The 21,654-nt window shown below is 49.5% G+C and overlaps 1 protein-coding gene across 2 annotated transcripts in view; it reads right to left on the bottom strand.

Annotated features, from left to right (window-relative positions):
• The window catches only part of LOC135199260 (gastrula zinc finger protein XlCGF17.1-like), a 69,264-nt gene that overhangs the window by 22,142 nt on the left and 25,468 nt on the right, over positions 1 to 21,654 (bottom strand). The window contains exons 2-3 of one of the 2 annotated variants that reach the window (XM_064227147.1): positions 15,748 to 15,889; positions 12,538 to 12,675 (exon numbers count right to left, since the gene is read on the bottom strand). The gene's annotated coding sequence lies outside the window, so the exon portion shown is untranslated. The remainder of the gene's footprint in view (positions 1 to 12,537; positions 12,676 to 15,747; positions 15,890 to 21,654) is intronic. The other variant, XM_064227149.1, reaches the window with a different exon arrangement.

The raw sequence follows: 21,654 nt of genomic DNA, 5'->3' as shown, positions 1-21,654 counted from the left end.
GGGCAGCCATCAACCTGTGGTGATGGCCGCTCCAAGAGGCTAGGAAAATGTTACCGTCTGGAGAAAACGTTTTTCCCGAGGAGGGTTACGAAACTCGTACTGTAGGCAAAACATCTGCCACCACCGTGACCGTCATCCGGGTGGGGCTGAGTGTGCACCTGACAGGAGAGAGCCGATACCATCCTCTGACGCGTCCCAGTCCTTGTCGAGGCTGAAACCTCTCAAGAGGACCAAAGGGGGAGCCCACACCGGTCTCTGCATGTGCAGTCCACCGGGACCGTCACGTGAACAGTGGTGATGGTCACTCTGTGAGTCTAGGAAAGCGTCATCGTCCTCCAACCACTTGAGAACATGATCTGTTTGTTCCCAAGACCGAACCAGGCTCGTGGCCGGACCATAAGAAGCACAATCATCATGGTCACTCCTGTTCGCCTTGTTCCTCCCGGTGTAGCCCGAGGAGGTTGAAGGGACAGGTGAGGGAGACCTGACGCTCCTACCCTGCCTACTAGCGTTGGTCTCGTGCGTCAGAAGAGCTGCTACGAGCGCTCCTACCCTGCCTACCAGCAGGTAGGCTGGGAGGACTGCATGCGATCGCCAACCTGCGGTGGCGACCAAGCTGCAGGTCTGGACCAGCGGTCTCCTTGTGGAAAAGCGTGGACCGAGGATGGTAGCATTGGTCTTGTTCATCAGGGGAGCTGCTACCAGTCGTGCGAGCCATCCGGTCCCGGTGGGAGCAACGGTCAGGTGACTGGTACTGTCCACTAACGCGGTGAGACCGAACACCATCGTCTCAACGCGCCACAGTACCGGCCCTCTTCCCAGCCTCACCACGTGAACAGTCTGGTGGGGAGCAATCGTCAGTCTGGCGAGAATCACCAGAGCGACTCTTACCATCCTTCTGCTCCCAGCCTCAGTCCTGACGGTGAGCGTACTCAGCAGTCTAGACCTTGGCTACACGGTCCGGTACACTTGCTGATGATCGCGAGCAAGTGGCCGAGACAGTTCCCAGTCCGGAGGTGGAGCCTCTGGAGCCGGGAGAGGAAGTACCAGCGGTGGCTGGTACCTTCACAGTCCCCGTCTTCTTCCCTGAGGAAGGAGAGACGGGAGGACCAACAGAAGACCCACCTGTCTCACCGGAGCGAGACAGAACCTTAGAAGTCCCTGTGAGAGACTTCTTAGGGGGGAGGGGGGCCAGGCCACCTTCATCTTCCTCGGTTAGGGGGCCTTGGAAGTCAAAGGGGAAGAGGCAGCGGAACTTGACGACGAAGAAGACGAAGACGAGGACGAAGGCAAAGACAACGACAACACCTTCCTCATCTTCTTCGCCAAATTCCTCAAGACGGCAGAAGGTTCCCCATCCAGGAAGGGGCTGTGGCTGCTGCCGAAGCAGCAGGCCCCAATGCAACCTGGGAAGGAGGACCTGACAGAGCAGCAGTGGAGAGAACGATTCCTCGAGGAGGGTTACAAAACTCGCATGGCAGGTGAAGCGTCTGCCACCACCAAGACTGGTCGGTCGCGCGAACGTGACTGTCATCTGGGTGGGGCTGAGCGTGCACTTGACACGAGACAGCCGATGCCATCCTCCGACTCGTCCAAGTCCTCGTCGAGGCCGAAAACTCTCAAGAGGACTAGATGGCAGCCTCCACCGGTCTCTGTGTGGATGGTCCCATGGGAACGTCACGCCAACCCTGGGTACCGGATGATCGCTGCGCGAGTGATTGCTGGTCTGGTGAGTCACCTGAGCGACTCTTACCATCCTTCCGCTTGTGCCTGGGTTCTGGCGGTGAGCATACTCAGTAGTCTGGACCTTGGCTGCACGGTCACCCGAAGGTGACCGTACACTCGGTGACGCTTGCGAGCGAGTGGCCGAGACAGTTCCCGGTCCAGAGGTGGAACCTCTGGAGCCAGGAGAGGAGGTACCAGCGGTGGCTGGTACCTCCATGGTCCCTGTCTCCTTCTTCCCTGAGGAAGGAGAGACGGGCCCCATTCCCGGGGGAACAAGAGGACCAGCGGAAGACTCACCTGTCTCACTGGAGTGAGACAGACCCTTAGTAGAAGTCCCGTGACGAGACTTCTTAGGGGGGGAGACCACCTTCTCTTCTACGGCAAAGCCTTAGGAGTCAAAGGGGTGGAGACATGAAAATATGATGATCTCAAAGAGGAGGATGACGACACTTGATGAGCTCTCTTCCTCTTCGATTCCTCCAAATTCTGCCAGACTTCTACCATCAGGAATCGATAAACATCACAGGGCAGCGCATAAGCTTCACCCAGTGACGTAACTCCAGGGTAGTAGTGGTAAATGAATATGATTACCAGCAGGGGATCAGTACTCACACTCTAGGATCGGTATCACAACATGTTACGAGTCACAGGTACAATTCCAAAGTTAGGATAACCAATACGAAGAGCTATCCAACCAATACTGCTGTAAACACAATCACCACTGTTAGTCTGTAAAATAAGGAAAAAATTATTAAAGTAATAAGGATACTCCTCTCGCATCCAAGGGCACCGCCCTCTGAAGTGAGAGGATATCCCCCAAACACCAACACCATACGCCCCTTCTTCTACCTTCATCCAATAGTAAGTGAAAGGATGAAGAAGAGAAATTACCATAAAATCAAACAAGGACAAACCTCTGAAGTTCCCCTTGGTAATTCCCAGGCGTAAGCGTAATTTTCGGATTAATACATGTCTCGTTACAGGATTCAATATCACTCACGTTAAATACATATCTCGTCCTCACGTTAAATACATATCTTGTCCTCACGTTAATGGGCAAAAAGAATGTAAATAATATGTTGGCATACATTTGCCGCCGACTCTTAGCACAAGTAGAAAGGTGGCTATAAAGCCTATCACAAAAAGTGGGTTTGTATATTAATTGAATTTAATATTAATATCAAAACACTGTATATACATATTTATTTAAAAAACAAAAAGAAACCAGAAAGATCCCCCTGGGAAAAAAGATCGACGACTAGTCAGCAAGAGCTCACAAACACATCTTCATAGAAGACAGCTGAAAGCAAAGTGGAGTGTTTACATCCGGGCAGGCTAGCCTACCCGCCTGCCACACGGTAGTTACTGCCTAACCACCTTGTTCAAGAGTTTAACGGCCATAATTCCAGCTACGCCGAAAGTAATTCCTTATGTAAAAGACCAAGGGTTTGTATATCATGTAGGAACAAACAAACCTTTGGTCTTTACATAGGAGACTTATGTTTGGGTGGGTGGATTCTGGGTAAGTCTCTGAACCAACTGGTAGTTCTGCTCACTTCCGAGACCTGAGGAAGGAGGCACCTGAGGAAGGAGTCCTTCCTGTGCCTCTGATCTGTTGAGCAAATGGAATGTTAAACTACCAGACTTCAGGTCCTTTTGAATGAATGCATTTGTGTCATTATTTCAAAAAGGGATAGGATGAACCCTAAGTGTTGGAGACAATAAAAGGCTAAAATAACAATTTGTCGAAAATTGTACTTTTCCTAACTATACAAACCTGAGGTCCTTTACAATAGGAATGTAACTTGCGGCAGCTGGAACCAATCGTAAGCTTCGAACAAGGAAGTTCGGTAGTTAACTGCTTGTTCGACAGTGTGCGCGCCACGCGACTGGGAGGTGAAGATCCACTTTGCTTTAGGCCCAGGAAACGCAGAGTGAGGGGTGGCATGAGGTGGGACTATGTGTAAAGGACCTCAGGTTTGTATAGTTAGGAAAAATACAATTTTCGACAAATTGTTATTTGTTTCGATACGAATACAAACCATCGGTCCTTTACAATAGGAAGACTCACTTCTTGGTGGGAGGAATCTGAGTCTTAAGAACAGACTGGTGTTTGTCCAACCTTGATTCCCTCCCTGGTCGTAAGAGCAGAGGGAGGGATCCTAACCTCTGCCACAATATTCGGGGTATGTACCGCAGGATCAATGGTCAGACCTCTGGACCCAAGTAATAAGAGGGAGGCAAGCTCACCTCTTAAAACTAGCAAGCAAGAACTTGTTCCTATTGCAAGAGGCAATATGAAGTCATGGGTTTGTCTCTTGTTGGCTTCCACTTCCTCCCCCTTGTTGGGGGAAGTGGTGGATATTCGCTCCTATCCCTAATGAAAGGGATAGGTTGCGGCACGGTCGAGTAGCTCCCCTGCATCGTCTCCTGTTCCAGCGTAGTGACAACCGCGTCCCTCTGCCCACAGGTAGAGGAGGAAAAAAAGATGGGGAAGAGAAGCCAGTCACACTCTCATTCACTCATCCATTCATGCAGTCACACCAGGATGCGATGCTGTTCCGTCCGCTCGGGTGCTGGGTAAGCTACACAACATTGAGCAGCCACCACGGGTCCCAAGGAAAAAGTGTCCAAGGACCTGTGGGCTATATCCCGAAGGTAGAGGGAGGTGAAGGTGATCTGGTTAGACCAGACCCCTGCCTTCAGGACCTGCGCCACAGAGAAGTTCTTGTGGAACGCAAGTGAAGGACCAATACCTCTGACTTTGTGGGCTCTAGTACGAAGGGTACGGATGTCGTCGCTACCATCAGCTTCGTACGCCCTCCTGATCACCTCACGCTGCCAGAAAGAAAGAGTGTTCTTGGATACTTCTTTCTTGGTCACCCCGGTGCTAAGGAAGAGGCGTCGACACTCAGGCCTGAGGTGCCGAGTTCTCTACAGATAGCGCTGTAGCGCCCTCACAGGACAAAGCAGCATCTCATCGGTATCATTGTCGGTGAAGTCCATTAGGGAGAGGATTGTGTAAGACTCGAACTGGTCGTCAGGGACTGAAGGATTCTGAGTCTTAGCTACGAAGTTCGGGATGAAATAGAGCGTCACAGATCCCCATCCCCTGGTATGCTTGACGTCGAAGGAAAGACCATGAAGTTCCCCTACTCTCTTCGCCGATGCCAGGGCCAGCAAGAAGAGGGCCTTGAGGGTCAGATCCCTGTTTGACGACTCTTGGAGTGGCTCAAAGGGCCTTCAAGTCAGACTCCTAAGGACGAGAGTCACGTCCCACCCTGGGGGCCTGAGTTCCCTGAGTGGGCAAGACCTCTTGAAGCTCCTCATTAGCAAGGAGATCTCGAACGAATTCGAGATATCCACTCCCCTCAGTTTCAGGAATAGGGCCAAGGTGGCCCTGTATCCTTTGACTGTGGGGACAGAGAGGAGCTTGTCTCGGCGAAGTAACACGAGGAAATCCGCTACCTGCTGAAGAGTGGCTCTCAGAGGAGAAAGACCCCGTCTACGACACCAACCACAGAAGACGGCTCACTTTCCCTAGTACACAGCTGCAGAGGACTGTCTGACGTACCCAGCCATCTCTGTTGCTGCTCGGCGAGAAAAGCCTCTCGCTCGCAAGAGATGGTGGATAACAGCCAGCCGTGAAGATGTAGGGACTGGACTGACTGGTGGTACCGTTCCACGTGTGGCTGGACGAGAGGGTTGTGCCAAGGGGAAATCTCTCTCGGTGCTTCTGCAAGCAGAGCCAGCAGGTCCGGGTACCAAATGGCCTGAGGCCACTTGGGGGCCACCAGGATCATCCTGAGATTCGGGGTGACCAGCACTCGGCTGATTACCTTGCGAATCAGGCAGAATGGGGGAAAGGCGTACGCGAAGAGGTTGTCCCACGGGTGTTGAAGAGAGTTCTCTGCAGCTGCCCATGGGTCCGGCACGGCTGAGAAGAAAACCTGGAGTTTTCTGTTGTGCCGGGTGGCGAACAGATCCACGACTAGACCCCCCTCACAGGTTGAAGAGCCTTTCCGCCACGTCTGGGTGTAGGGACCATTCGGTCCCATCACCTGATCCTGACGGCTGAGCTTGTCTGCTACTACATTCCTCTTGCCTGGACTGACAGCTCTACCGAGTGGGACACGGCCCACTCATGCACCTGCAGCGTTAACTGGTGCAACGGGAGGGACACTAAGCCCCCCGTTTGTTGACGTATGCCACTACCGTGATGTTGTCGCACATCAACACCACCGAGTGTCCCATCAAACAGTCCTGGAACTCTTGGAGAGCGAGGAACGCTGCCTGGAGATCCAGGACATTGATGTGAAGGTGCTTGTCGTGATGATCCCACACTCCTGCAGCCAGCAACTCCTCCAGGTGTGCGCTCCATCCCTCGGTAGACGCGTCTGAAAACAGCAACATCTCCAGGGGGGGAGTGCGGAGAGGCACTCCTCTTACGAGGTTCCTGTCGTCCAGCCACCAGGCTAGGTCCTGCCTCACCTCCTCCGTGAGGGACACGGGGAAGTATGGTGGGTCTCTTGCCTGTGACCAACTCTCCTTTAGTCTCCACTGAAGAGACCGCAGGTGAAGACGCCCATGAGGGACTAACTTCTCTAGTGACGACAGGTGGCCGATCACGACTTGCCACTGCTGAGCTGACTGTTCCTGCCGAGACAGGAACTAGTCGGCTGCCTCCCCGAATCTGCTGATCCGCGAGTACGCAGGGAAGACTCGCATTGCTACCGTGTCGATCAGCATACCCAGGTACTTCATCCTCTGCTTGGGCTTGAGATCGGACTTCTTGAAGTTCACCACAATCCCCAGATTGCGGCAGAACTCGAGGAGTCAATCCCTGTCCTGTAGCAACTGCGAGCGGGAACTCGCCAGGACCAACCAGTCGTCAAGATACCTCAGAAGACGTATCCCTGATGAGTGGGGCCAAGCAGACACCAGCGTGAACACTCGTGTGAACATCTGTGGGGCAGTTGAGAGACCAAAGCAAAGTGCCCTGAATTGGTACACCGTCCCGTCGAGGATGAAGCGGAGGTACTTTCTGGAGGATTGATGAATGGGTATCTGGAAATACGCGTCCTTCAAGTCCACCGAAAGCATGAAGTCGTTCTCCCTGATAGAGTCGAGCACGGAACGTGCTGTCTCCATCGTGAACCGAGACTGGCGAACGAATCGGTTCAAGGGAGAGAGATCTATCACCGGGCGCCAGCCCCCCGAAGACTTCTCCATCAAAAAAAGACGGCTGTAGAGGCCCGGTGACTGATCCCTGACGATCTCCACAGCTCCCTTGCTCAGCATGGTTTGGACTTCCTGTCGAAGGGCTATGTCCTTTAGTGTTACGGGAACGAACGTAGGTCTGAAGATGGACCAGGTTGGAGGTGAAGGGTGACCGAGACTAGAAGGGTAGTAGATACCCCTCCCGAAGGACATCTACTATCCAGATCTCCGCTCCGTAGCACTGCCATGTAGCCCAATGGATCGCCAGGAAACCCCCCCCCCCCTTCCAGCAGCAGGTGAGGGGGAACGCCATCCCTAGCGTTTCCTGCCTCTCTTCTACTTCTTCCCGGCTCCTCCTCGTGGGAAGGAGGGCTGGGAGGGCTGATTGCGACCGCTCCTGGCCTGGCGGAAGCCAAAGGCAGAGTCTTTCCCCGAGGCTTCGACGATGCGATCGTCTTAGTCACAGAGGAAGCGCTAACCAAGCTCTTGGGCTTGGCCGCAGTCGATCGAGGCTGCCCAGACGCCTTCGAGACTGCCTGGTGGACTAGATGGTCACATTCATCAGTGCACCGTCATTTCACCCCAGCATCCACCATCTCTCCTGGAAGAGAGAGGAGGAACTCCGCACTGGTCCTTTGCGAAGACCCAATGCCGCCTCACACCCAGCCACCCTGGTCACTCGGGTGAGGACTGCGTCCCTACGCCAAAGTACCAGGTTGGCCCACAGGTTTGCCGTCTGGTGGGCGAGGTAAGAGATGGCTCTACCTGCAGACTGGCACAGTCTCCCGATAGCCGGGTCACCTTCAGGAGTGATATTTCCTGAGGTGGCCGTGACCTTAGACACTGTGAGAGACCACAGGTTTAACCAGGAGACTGCCTGGAAAGCAGCCATGGCGGTGGATTCCAGAGCAAGTGCCTCTTGCTGCGAGAACCACAAGTTCTCCGACAGGAGCTGCTGCAGAGACACCCCGGAGTTAGACTAGCTAGCTCCGGGTTAACCTGTTTGGGCAGCATAGGATCCTCTGAAGGCACATAGAACCTCCTCTGTCGCAGTAGAGGTCGGGGAAGTAACTTGGACGACCTACCGGACCGTAGCGAACCCTCCTGTCCAGAGACAAGCGAGTCCACCTGGCCCAGCACCGAGTCGGCCAGAGCTGATCGCGGCAGACCCACCGTCGTCGGTGTTGGGTTCCTTCTTAGGACCCCAGAACAACTCGAGCCGGGACGTGGGCTCAGAGGGTGGGAGTGGTGATCCTTCCCGAGGTCGTTGTGCTGACGAATCAGCGCAATAACATCTGCAAACGACCTCTGGATCTCAGGAGTGACTGCGTCTTGAGGAGTAGGACCGTCAAGTCACTCCAACAAGAACGCTTCTCGAGACCCTCCTCCTTCGGAAGGAGGAACAGTGACAGACCCCTCCTGGTCTCCTCCTGCCACTTGCGCATACGACCTGGTCGGTCCTAAGACCGTGCCTGGCTCGTAGGGCGTCGTGGTGGGACCTCCTCACGATCACTTCGGGTCGCCTCGCCCTTCCCGGTGTAACCCGAGGAAGTTGAAGGGATCGGAGAGGAAGACCTGACGCTCCCCCCTCGCTCACCAGCAGAACTGGTGTGCTTGGGGGGCTGCAGGCGATCGCCAACCCGCGGTGGCAATCGAGCTGCAGGCCTGGTCGCGCGGCTCTCCTGGGGAGACCGACTGGACCAAGAACAGCGGCTCCGGTACCGTGCGTCAGAAGAGCTGCTGCTGGTCCCCCTACCCATCAGGGCCGGTCTGGGACCGTCACGTCAACCCTGGTAACCTGCGGATTGCTACGAGAGCGATCGCTGGCCTGGCGGGAGTCACCTGAGCGACCCTCACCAGTCTTCTGCTCCGTGCCTCGGTCCTGGCGCCGAGCGAACTCAGAAGCCTGAGACTTGGCTGTATGGTCGCCCGCAGGTGACCGTACACTCGGTACCTCTCGCGAACGAGAGGCCGAGCCGGAACCTGGTGTAATGGCAGAACGTCTAGCACCAGGCGAGGAATTACCGGTGTTAGCCGGTACCTCTATGGTCCCCGTCTTCTTCTTCCTTGCGGAAGGAGAGACGGGCCCTGCTCCTTCACCAGTGGAAGAACCCCCCGTTCCACTGGAGTGAGACGGGCCCTTAGAAGCTCCCGAAGGAGACTTCTTAGGGGGGTAGGAGGCAGCCTTCTTTTTCCTCGGCTTGGAAGCCTTGGAAGTCGAAGGGGAAGAGGCGGCAGCAGGCGACAACGAAGAAGATGACGAAGACGACGATGACACATTCCTCTTCTTCCTCTTCTTCTTCGTCAGCTTCCTCAGGACAGACGTCAGGTCCTCCATCCAGGACGGAGCCGGGGCTATTGCTGAAGCAACACGGCCCAGCTGCATCTGTCCGGAAGGACCCGCGTCCGGTAGCTACACCACGGGCAGGAACGACGTCGGCAGGGGCTGGTCCAGGCACGGCAGGTACGGCAGGAGCGGCAGGTACGGCAGGAACATCAGGTACAGCAGGAGGCGGGGCAGCGGCCAGCGACATCCTGGGTACCGGTGGAAGATCCAGGGGCGAACTCTTAGGGCACCAAAGGTCGGGGGCTGGGGCAAGAGTGACGAACCCGGGTGGAGGAGGCACGCCCCTCCTCGGAAACCCAGCAATCGGAGCCTGCACAGCAGCTGAGGGAGTCACCGAAGCCACATGCTGAGTGTACACCAGGTGAGGAGGGGCGGCATACCCTGGGTTCGAGACAGTGGTGGTGTTGGAGGTCACCGGTCCATGGGTGACCGGAGCAGCACCCGCCAGATGATGCAGCAGCCCCCGAACGCTCGGTGTGCCCTGGAGACCTAGCGAGAACCATACCTGGCCGAGATCGTCGCCCGCAACAGAAGCACCTGAGGAGGCAAAGGTCAGGTTAGTAGGAGGGGGTTACCCTTCGCATGGGGGGGACAAGCCCCACCCCGAACGAACGGAAGACCCCAAATACAGCTGAATGTCGGGGTACCTTGCTCCCTCCTCTATGCTCGACGGATCGGGCGAAGAGAAGGAATGAGAAAACCACCCCCCCAAAAGGAAAGGAGCCATACGCGGGAGCTGAGATGGCGGCAAGAAGACGACGTGTCTGTGACCAAGGGAGTCGCCGGAGAACCTTCCGAGGACTCCTTGGCAGGCTTACGTCGCTTCCTCCTACCCTCATAGAGCACCCACTGTTCCTCTGACCAGAACATACACAAATCACAGGGCTCGGCCCGAGAGCATTCACTCCCCCGGCACCGAGCACGCAATATATGAGGATCCACTTCAGGGAAGGAGCGGAAGGCCCCACACTTACGGCCCTCCACACCAGGGCAAACTCTGCGGCTGATGGGGGGGCGGCGCGGGGACAGCTCCAATTCACAGGAATCCATAGTAATAATTAATGAGAAAAATAAAAGTACACGTACTTACAATATTTCACACACAGAAAGCAAACCAAGTTTGAGGAAAACACACAAAGCATACACCAAAGAAGCAGGCAGAGAGATATTCAAAACACATCCATCTACCAACGCAGCCAAAAGCAAAGTGGATCTTCACCTCCCAGTCGCGCGGTGCACGCACTGTCTGACAAGCAGTTAACTACCAAACTCCCTTGTTCGAAGCTTACGACCGGTTCCAGCTGCCGCAAGTTACATTCTTATTGTAAAGGACCGATGGTTTGTATTCGTATCGGAACAAACAACCTCCAGGTTTGTTTTATTGTCAGCCCCTCACTCCTATTGATAGAGAGAGAGGAGAGGACTTGCATCTAATATTCTACCCTAGATTATGGAAAGGGAAAGTGACTTCCAGGGACTGGTACTGGTGCCACGGGGGTCCGTGTATAACTCCATGCAGCGGTAAAAGGGACCGGTACCTGTGTCAGAAGGTCTGAGGAATCCAGTGCAGCGGTAGAACATTTACTGGCCCGGGAAGGTGACTCCTTGGACAATACCGGTGACATGGGGGTCCTTGGAACCCCGTACACCTGTTGCTCCTGTGACCCATGGGTCCATGGAACCCAGAGCACTGGTTACCGAAGCGCCTCAGTGACGTGGTTGGTATGGTCTTTGCCTGCCACCTCGGTGGCCGCGGGTTCGATTCTCGGGCATTCCATTTAGGGGTTAGAGATGTGTATTTCTGGTGATAGAAGTTCATTCTCAACGTGGTTCAGAAGTCACGTAAAGCAGTTGGTCCCGTTGCCGAATGACCACTGGTTCCATGCAATGTAAAAACACCATACAAACAAAGCAATAGTTCCTGTTTAAAGTAGACTGATCAGGAGAGCAAACGAGAGATCCCTTGACTTTTTTCCTTGAAAGATGGATGACTGTTGGAAGCCCTATGGGCCTTGTTACATCTGGACATTGAGACTGTAGCCGTAGTTACGGTCAAGGAAGCAGCAGTTACTCGAGGGGCACCAGAGGACTTCAAGTGTGAGATCAAGCCCTCCATGGAAGACTCCCACAGGAGGCCTAGGGAATGCCATAATTTCCCAAGCTCCTCAGGCTCCACCACACCTGCAAGACAAGTCGGGTTATGAGGGGCATCCCCTCTTCGCCTGTGGGGGAATTTTCACCCCCCAAAGTCATACTGGGTCATAGCCCCCAACACCGACTCTCTACCAATAAAGCAATAGGAGACGGTGAAGGGGAGACAGCTCCCTTAGGAGTGGCAACAACAGGAGGCAGTTTGGCTGAGGTCAAGAAGGAATCACAGAGAAACCTTGGCATCACCAGAAGCGTATTGCAATCTTAAGATTCCGGGGAAGCCAACTTCTCTCTCTTCCTTTCCCTAGGAAATTGCACACTTTGTTCTGACGGCCAGACACAACATTCGGAACAAGGGTTAGATTGGCTACACACGTTCCCTGCACAAAGTGCAGGGTTTGATGATCTATCTCAAGAGAGGAAAGGAAGCAATGCAGGGTTTTGTCAGTGCCAAGAAAACACCTCATGACACACTATTTCCTCTCTCAAGACTCAGATAAGTCATGGGTATGCATTATATCAGTATAAGCAAAACAACTACTCATATATCACAAGTATTCACAAAGAAAATAGGAAATATGATCAGTCAAATGGTCAGTTGGGCAAAGGAGACATTTACATTCGACAGCAGCTTAAAGTAAAGTGAGTTTGTATCAATGGGTGAGAGGGGCTCCCATCCGTACCATTGGTAGTTAACTACAGTACCCTGTTTAAAAGTTAAAAAGCCGTTCCCATCTTGCACTGCAAGTAATATCCTAATGTAAAGACCAAAGGTTTGTATTCGTGTAGGAACAGCATGACATTACGCCGCCGATTACATTATTTCACTACTTATTATTCCAACTTACGTGGGCTTTCGACCTACAACAAACCTTAGGAATGGATCTCTGACATAACTTGGGGACTGCTTGTACTCCCATATAACAGATGAAGGTTTGTATCCTTGTGGGAACAAATGATTATGTTTTTTCAATTCAAATGCCAATTGAGCTAAGCCTAAACAGTTAGAAAATTCCTAACCTCAAGAGTTAAACTTTAAACCAAACAAGAATGATAGTATTCATAAACGTACAAATAATCCTTTAAATACTTACAGAAAAATTAAATGGACAGCAGTCACAATACGTTCCCAACAAGACCAAGAAATGCACTTCCTTTTTTATAGTTATTTATTGCAACTTCAATTTCCAAGGACCTTTAACCAAGTCTACCTTTGGAGCATCACAATTTATCTGCAAGGAAAACTGATCATTATAAATATACGTACAGGAAACGTATTAGGCTTACATTAGTATAAGGATTTAATTATTTCTCAAGTAACAATCAATATACAACATCCTACAGACCAAAGCAAATGTATCCGTAAGTTCCCGGTTCAAGCATCAGTCAGGCTGTCAGAAGTAAAATATTTATGTGGCAAAACGTATTTGTAACCATTTAACCCTTAATGGAAGGGAATAAAAAATCACAATTTTTTAAAGTAAATTGTATTTTTCCTAACTATCCAAACCTAATGTCCTTTACATAAAGAATTACTTTCAGCGCCAGCTGGAACCCAGTCGTAAGATTCTATAACAAGGTAGTTAGGCAGTAACTGCTTGTCCGCTAGTCGGGAGTCCCGTCAGACTGGAGATAAACATTCCACTTTGCTTTCGACCACTGTTGCTAGCAGACGTTCCCTCTCTGCCTGCCTCTGTCATGACATCATTGGTTTATGCTTTTCTTTCATTCACAACAGAAAACTCCCAGTTTTCTTTTCCGTTGTGCCAGACACATGGGCAGCAGTAGAGCATGTGTTCCAACACCCGTGGGACAACATCGACTAGCGGACAAGCAGTTACTGCCTAACTACCTTGTTATAGAATCTAACGACCGTGTTCCAGCTGGCGCTGAAAATAATTCCTTATGTAACTGCCTGGTGTACTAAGCAGTCGCTGTCCTCAGCTCTCCACTTTTCCACCGCAGTGTAGACCCAACGCTACCTTGTGACCGGCCGCCCTAGTTACTCGAGTCAGGACTGCATCCCATCTCCTCAAAACCAGGTTGGCCGTCTGGTGGGCGAGGTAGGAGATGGCCCTATCTCCAGACTGGCAGAGTCTCCTGAACGCCAAGTCCTCCTCAGGAACTATAGCTCCCGAGGAGGCTGCGACTCTGGATACCGTGAGGGACCACAGATCCAGCCAGGAGATGGCCTGGAAAGCTGCTATGGCAGTGGATTCCAGGGCTGATGCCTCTTGCTGCAAGAACCAGAGGTTCTCAGACAGCAGGTGATGAGGAGGCACTCCAAAAGTTAGACGAGCTATCTCCGGGTCAACCTGCTTGGTCGGCAACGGGTCTACTAAAGGCACGTAGAAGCGCCACTGACGAGGCAGAGGAAAGGGAAGCAGCTTGCCCGACCTGCTGGCTCTGAGTGAGGCCTCTTGTCCGGAGACAAGGGTGTTCACCTGATCCAACACACGTCGGCTAAGGAGAACCGGGGTAGTCCCACAGTCACTCTGGGTTCCTTCTTAGGACCCCAGAACGACTCCAACCTTGGTGGAGGGTTAGAGGGAGCATCCACCAATCCTTCCCCGAGGTCGTTGTGCTGACGAATCAGCGCAATGACCTCTGCAAAGGACTTCTGTATCTCGGGAGTGATCACGTCATGAGATGGACCATCAGATCCATCCTGGCCGATCACTTCCCGAGACACTCTTCCTTCGGGAAGAAGAACCTCGTCAGACCCCTCGTAGTCTCCTCCAACCACTTGAGCGTACGATCTGTTTGGTCCTAAGACCGAACCAGGCTCGTAGGCTCTTGTGGCCAGATTATTGAAAGGGAAGGTGACTATCAGGGGCTAGTACTGGTGCCACGGGGTCCGTGTATAACCCCATGCAGTGGTAAAAGGGACTGGTACCTGTGTCAGAAGGACATTTACCAGCCTGGGAAAGTGACTTTCTTGGACCGGTACCGGTGACATGGGGGTCCTTGGAACCCGAGCACCTCTTGCTCCTGTGCCACAGGGGTCTGTGGAACCCCATGCAATGGTTCCTATTCCCATAGACTGATCAGGAGAGCAAACGAGAGATCCCTTGACCTTTTCCCTGAAAGATGGATGACTGTTGGAAGCCCTATGGGCCCTGTTACATCTGGGAGAAACTTCTTCCTCCCCATGCTAGCACTGAAAGAAGGGGAGGAGGCATAGGCACACAAAGACGACGATGAAGATGATGAAGACTTTGCAACTTTTCCTCTTTGATCTCTTCTTATGGTGGCAACAGACCTTTTCTAAGGGGGTGGAGAAGGACATCCCCCAAGTGGAGGAAGTCTGGGACAGGATCGCAGAAACCATGCTGTACTGGTGGTCCTGGATCCAGTAGACATCGTGACCGTAGCCGTAGTTACAGTCCAGGAAGCAGCAGTAACTCGAGGGGAACTGAAGGACCTCAGGTGTGAGATCAAGCCTAGCGAGTATCATAATACCCCAAGCTCCTCATGCCCTGAGGGGGAATTCCCCCCCCCCCCCCCTCCAAAGTCCTATGTGTCATAGCCCCTACACGAACTCTCTATCAACAGAGTAGTAGGAGACGGTAAAGGGGAGACAGCTCCCTTGGGAGTGGCAACAACAGGAGGCAGTTTGGCTGAGGGCAGGAAGGAATCAGAGAGAAGTCTTGGAATCACACCGGAGGTGTGTTGCAATCCAAAGATGCCAGAGAAGCCCTCTTCTTTCTCCTCCTTTCCCAAGCAAACTGCACCCTTTGCTCGAACGGCCAAACACAACTACACTCATATATCAAAAGTATTCACAAACAAAAACAAAATATATGGCAAGTCAAAAGGTGTGTAAGGCAGAGGCGACGTTTACACTCGACAGCAGCTGAAAGTAAAGTGAGTTTGTAGTGACGGGAGACTGACTCCCATCCCTATCATTAGTAGCTAACTACAGTGTCTTGCTTAAAGGTTAAAAGCCATTGCAAGCTTGCGCTGTCAGTGGTGTCCTAATGTAAAGACCAAAGGCTTGCATTTGAGTAGGAACAACACAACATTACGCCTCTGATTACTTATTATTCCGAATTATGCCGGATTTCCACCTACGACAAGCATTAGGAAAGGGTCTCTCTTGTAACGTGGGGACTGCCTGTTCTCTCATATAACAGACAAAGGTTCATACCTTCGTAGGAAATAATGATTTGGTTTTTTAAATTCTGATGCCAAGAGAGCTAAGCCTAAACAGTTAGAAAGCTCCTAACCTCAAGAGTTAAAACTTGAAACCATATATGTATGACATTACCCATAAATGTACGAATAATCTTTTGAATACTTACAGCAAAATAAAATGGACAACGGTCCTCACAAGTTCCCAACAAGACCAAGAAATAGAGTTCCTTCTCGGCAATTATGTACAGTAACATTAATTTCTAAGGACCTCTCACTCACCAAGTCTTCATTTGGTGCTTTGCAAATTATCTGCAAGATAGAGAAAGTGATCATCATAAATACAGGTACACAATCCTCCATCCAAAATCCTTGGGGCCAGATGTGTTTTGGTTCTTGGAATTTTTCGGATTTCGGAACTGTGGGGTCAGGAGCATAATCGAGCATCACTACTGCAGTGAAAGCATTTTTTTCTCTCCTTTTTTTATGTTTTTCATTATAGTTATTTATTCATTATAGTTTATTTTTTTTACATGTTAAATGAATACGAGATAATTAACATCATTAATAATAAACTAGTGGGACAAATAAGACCATATGCTCACTAACATATATTTTCAACAAAAGCATATTCGGTAAAGCGCAAAAATATACATACAGTCATACCCCTACATACGAAAGTCCCTAAGCACGAAAAATACAGGTTATGATGGCAAAGACGAAGATTTTTTTGCTTCTGTGCATGAAAATAATTTAGGTCACGAAAGGGTGTACTGTAAAGTCCGAGATTCGCCTGGGCCGCCGAGAACAATTTTAAAACTCGCACGCTGCCGACTCAGTAGACTCGCCACCATCCTCCTGTTCTCCCATTGGTTCCTGATGCTAGTTACCACCATAAGATCCTGCTCTCCTACTGGTCAGCATCTATTCCATCATGCATCTACGTAAGGGAGTTCCTCGACCATTTCGTTTCAGCAGCGTTATCCTACACACGTGGAATTCGTTCGTTCATGTTGATTTCATTCATTAACGAAAATTTGTGTCAGTGATTTCGCTTTCGTTGTACTGTAAGTTACTTTATCTTGTTGTGTGTGAACTTAATTACTGTATAGTATACTCGAGTAACATGCGATCTCGCATATCATGCGACCCCCAAATTTTCACCAATAAACAGTGGTTTTGTCATGTATCTCATGTATCATGCATGTTCCTTTTCCGAGAGCATCAATTCATAAGGTTGGTGGTTTAGCGTGCTAATGGCCGAGTCATTCTGATGTGCGCTGCTGCTAGTCAAGTTATGGTAATTTTCTTACTAATCCCGAGAATTGAATAGAAAATCTCAAGATTAAAAATGAATCCCAAGATAATAAAATAATTGTAAAAATACCACGCCTTGGCGTCCTAAATCATATTCTCTCTCTCTCTCTCTCTCTCTCTCTCTCTCGCTCTCTCTCCTCTCTCTCTCTCTCTCTCTCTCTCTCTCTCTCTCTCTCTCTCTCTCTCAGGAATAAATAAATTATAATTTGAGTCTTTCACCAACAGGTATCAGTAAATGTGTAGACATTGTGTGCGTGTACATAATGTTTAAAAAAATGTGCAGTACACACATTCTTTTATCCGATTTTTCGGTTTTTGGAATTTTTCAGATTTCGGAAATGTGAGGTCAGGTGCATAATCAAACAAACATCACTCACTACTGAAGCAAAAACATTTTTTCCCTTTATGTTTTTCATTATTGTTATTTATTACTTACAGTTTATTTAAATAAATACAGTAGTACCTCGAGATACGAAATTAATCCGTTCCGAGGCGCCCTTCGTATCATGAGGTTTTCGTATCTTGGACCACATTTTACATGTAAAATGGCTAATCCGTTCCAAGCCCTCCAAAAACACCCCAGTAAATTTCATAATAAAGCTAAATTGACCTATAAACAATGAAATACTACAACAATTTGGACCATTCAATACCTAAATTAAGACTAAAAATGCAAAACCTGTAAATAAAGTGTATATTACTGTACAAGAAATATTATTACTGTAATGTAAAATGTGGAAGCTTACCTTTCGAGTGAGGCTACGTACATACGTAACTATCCAAGGAAGATTGCTTCTGCCTACTTTTCACAATGTTCCTGTGTGAGCCTTTTCGGGGGGTGTCTTCTACAAATGATTGCACTTTATGAAAAGCGGCTTTAATTTCTGCCGTTTTTTTTTTTCATGTAATATGTACGTACGTACACTTTAAAAAATATATGTACGTACTACAACGTAACTATCCAAGGAAGATTGCTTCTGCCTACGTACTTTTCACAACGTTCCTGTGTGAGCCTTTTCGGGGGGTGTCTTCTACAAATGATTGCACTTTATGAAAAGCTGCTTTAATTTCTGCCATTTTTTCTTCTTTTTTTTATTTTTAACTTTTTTTTTTCTTTTTTTTTTAACAGAATTTCAACTTTCTTTTTTTGCACCTCATGACTGTTGGCCCTGGTGTCCATCAAAAACCTGTTCAACCAAATGGCTCTCTCTGCAACTGATTGGGGTACTGAATGTTCGGCGCTGCTGACCTTCAACATTAACTGAAGTGCCTTGATTATACGTACTGGTATGCATGTTGTAAATGATTGGTCTACACCCTCTGTTCAGCAGGGAGTGGAGATTCTACCAACCTTGCAAAGTTTCCAGTTATCCCATGAGAGAGACCTTGATCACTTATCCCATGTGAAAGATCTTGGTCACTTTTTTTTTAAATATTACGTACACATTGACGATCCCGAAAACGAATACCGCGTGCGTACTATAACAATGCTGGTACCGAGTGGCCGAGCCACGCCACCACGTGGTACATAGTAGATGCATGATGGGAGGGACGTTGGCCAATAGGAGAGAAGGATTTCATGGCCGCGACTAGCATCAGGAACCAATGGGAGAGCAGGAAGATGGTGGCGAGTCTACTAGTATACTAAGATGGCGGCGCACGGCGCGATTTTCAAAATTGTTATCCGGGCGAATCTCGGACTTTCAGAAACCTTTCGTATCTTGAAAACTTTTTGTATGTAGAGCCGTTAAATTTTTCGTATTGGCTTTCGTATCTCGAGTTTTTCGTAAGTTGGGCCTTTCGTATCTCGAGGTACCACTGTATTAATATAATACTGTTAAATGAATGAGATAATTAAGATCATCTATAATAAAATAGCGGGACAATTAATACCATATGTTCACTAATAGCTATTATTTTCAAAATGATATTGTTATGATACAATAAAGTTTCATACATACTTACCTGGCATATATATACATAGCTAAGACTCCGTCGTCCCCGACAGAAATTCAAATTTCGCGCCACTCGCTACAGGTAGGTCAGGTGATCTACCGCCCTGCCCTGGGCGGCAGGACTAGGAACCATTCCCGTTTTCTATCATATTTTCTCTCTTCCACCTGTCTCCTGCGGGGAGGCTGGGTGGGCCATTAATCGTATATATCTGCCAGGTAAGTATGTATGAAACTTTATTGTATCATAACAATATCATTTTCATACAATCAACTTACCTGTCAGATATATACATAGCTGATTGGCACCCTTTGGTGGAGGGTAAGAGACAGCTACTTATGGAATAGACAGGTAAACAACATATGTTGTAGGTATAAAATAAAACCTTGGTTCCTACCTGATAGGTGGTAGACTTCGTGGGTGTTTGCCCAGTAGTCTGCATCACCTCAAGAAACTTTAGCGAGATATATGATCTATGGCCAAGAGTTCTTGTGGGTCTGCCGATGGGGTCTTATCCGCTTACTCGGCAGAGCCTGAAAGGACTTTGTCAATGGGTGCTGATCCACTTATATGACAATACACCTTATGAAGGAGCATACAACCAATCCCGACCACCTGATCCTAACCACAAGTTAGAAATAAAGATTGTTCCGAGTTATCCCCCAAACTCTTCACAACAACCATAACTCAAAAAGCACAATACGCACACATACATAATTTTTCATTTATACTCATCTAATTAGATATCACAAGAGTTTTTTACTGAACAACAGAGACGGCCGCCCGTGCAGCACCAAGTCCTTTTTGTTAGAAGAGACTAGAACATATCTAAAAAGAAGTTAAGTATATACTTAAGGATTAGTGTTGGCTCCCATACCCAGGATCGTATCCGCCGATACGAAAGGACCCAGAGGAAAACATTTCTCATAGGTCACACGCACGTCTCTCAAGTAATGAGGTGCAAATACTGAGTTGCATCTCCAAAATGTCGTATCTATGATGTTTTTAAGTGACATATTCTTCTGAAACGAGAGAGACGTCGCTACTGCTCTCACTTCATGAGCTTTCACTCTTAACAGTCGGAACTCTTCGTCAGGACAGATCTTATGCGCGTCTGTAATAACGTTTCTCACAAAGAATGCAAGAGCATTCTTGGACATCAGTCTTGTGGGGTCTTTTACCGCGCACCAAAGACCTTGCCTAGAGCCTCCCATCTGGTGCTTTCTCTGAAGGTAGAATTTCAGAGCTCTTACAGGACATACAGACCTCTCTGCTTCTCTGCCTATGAGACTCGATAAGCCTTTAACTTCGAATGACTTAGGCCAGGGATTCGTGGGATTCTCGTTTTTAGCTAAAAACAGGGTTTTAAACGAGCAAACAGCTGAGTCTCCCTTGAATCCTACTTTATCCTGCAGAGCATGTAATTCACTAATTCTCTTTGCCGTAGCTAAAGATAATAGGAATAAGCATTTCCTAGTGATGTCTCGAAACGACGCCAGATGAGGAGGTTCGAACCTTTCGGATGACAGGAACTTGAGTACCACGTCTAGGTTCCAGTTAGGAGGGACCGGTTCCTTAGACTTTGAAGTCTCAAAGGACCTTATGAGATCGTGGAGATCCTTGTTATCTGCCAGATCTAATCCTCTATTCCTGAAGACTGCCGAAAGCATACTTCTGTATCCCTTTATTGTGGATACATCTAGATGAGATTCTTCTCTCAGGAATAGAAGGAAATCCGCAATTTCCACTACAGAGGTAGTGGAGGAGGACAACTTCTTAGTTCTGCACCACCTTCTAAAAACCTCCCACTTGGACTGATATACTTGTCTAGTGGAGGTTCTGCGGGCTCTCGCGATCGCGCTTGCAGCTTTACGAGAAAACCCTCTCGCTCTGACGAGTCTTTCGATAGTCGAAAGGCAGTCAGAGCGAGAGCGGGGAGGTTTTGATGATACCTCTGGAAGTGTGGCTGTTTGAGAAGATCCATCCTTCTTGGAGGGATCTGGGAAAATCTACGATCCACTCCACCACTCCGTGAACAGTCTTGAGCCGGCCAAAGGGGGCTATCAATGTCATCCTCGTCCCCTTTGAAGCCACAAACTTTTTCAGCACTAGTCCCAGGATTTTGAACGGAGGAAAAGCGTTGACGTCTACGTGAGACCAGTCTAGCAGGAAGGCGTCTACCATCAGAGCTCTGGGGTCTTCCACGACCGAGCAAAAGACTGCCAGCCTTTTGGAGATGAACGTGGCGAAGAGATCCACATGAGGAGTCCCCCACAGAGACCAGAGATCTTGACACACATCTTCGTGTAGGGTCCACTCTGTGTGAAGGACCTGGTTCCTCCTGCTGAGCCTGTCCGCCCTCACATTCCTTTCTCCCTGAACGAACCTTGTAAGTAGGGAGATGTTCCTCTGAGACGTCCAAAGTAAAAGATCTTTTGTAAGTTCGTAAAGGAACAAGGAGTGAGTCCCTCCTTGTTTCCGAATGTAGGCAAGTGCTGTGGTGTTGTCCACATTTACTTGAACTATTTTGTTCGAAACAAGAGGTTCTAGACTCTTCAGAGCCAGGTGTACGGCGAAGAGCTCTTTGCAGTTTATGTGCCAAGACACCTGTGCTGCTTCCCAGGTGCCTGACACTTCCTTCGAGCCTGATGTTGCTCCCCAACCTTTCTCCGACGCGTCGGAGTACAACACTAGGTCTGGGTTCTGGATTTTTAGAGAGATTCCTTTGTTCTCCTTCAGAGGGGGCAACCACCATTCCAAGTGCGGTCTCATCTCCACTGGAATGGGAAAGGCGTCTGAAAGATGTC

The sequence above is a fragment of the Macrobrachium nipponense genome, chromosome 25 (assembly GCF_015104395.2).
Source record: "Macrobrachium nipponense isolate FS-2020 chromosome 25, ASM1510439v2, whole genome shotgun sequence".
Classification (NCBI taxonomy): domain Eukaryota; kingdom Metazoa; phylum Arthropoda; class Malacostraca; order Decapoda; family Palaemonidae; genus Macrobrachium; species Macrobrachium nipponense.
Note: the sequence above shows the minus strand (reverse complement) of the source record. Positions and strands in the feature narration are given on the sequence as shown.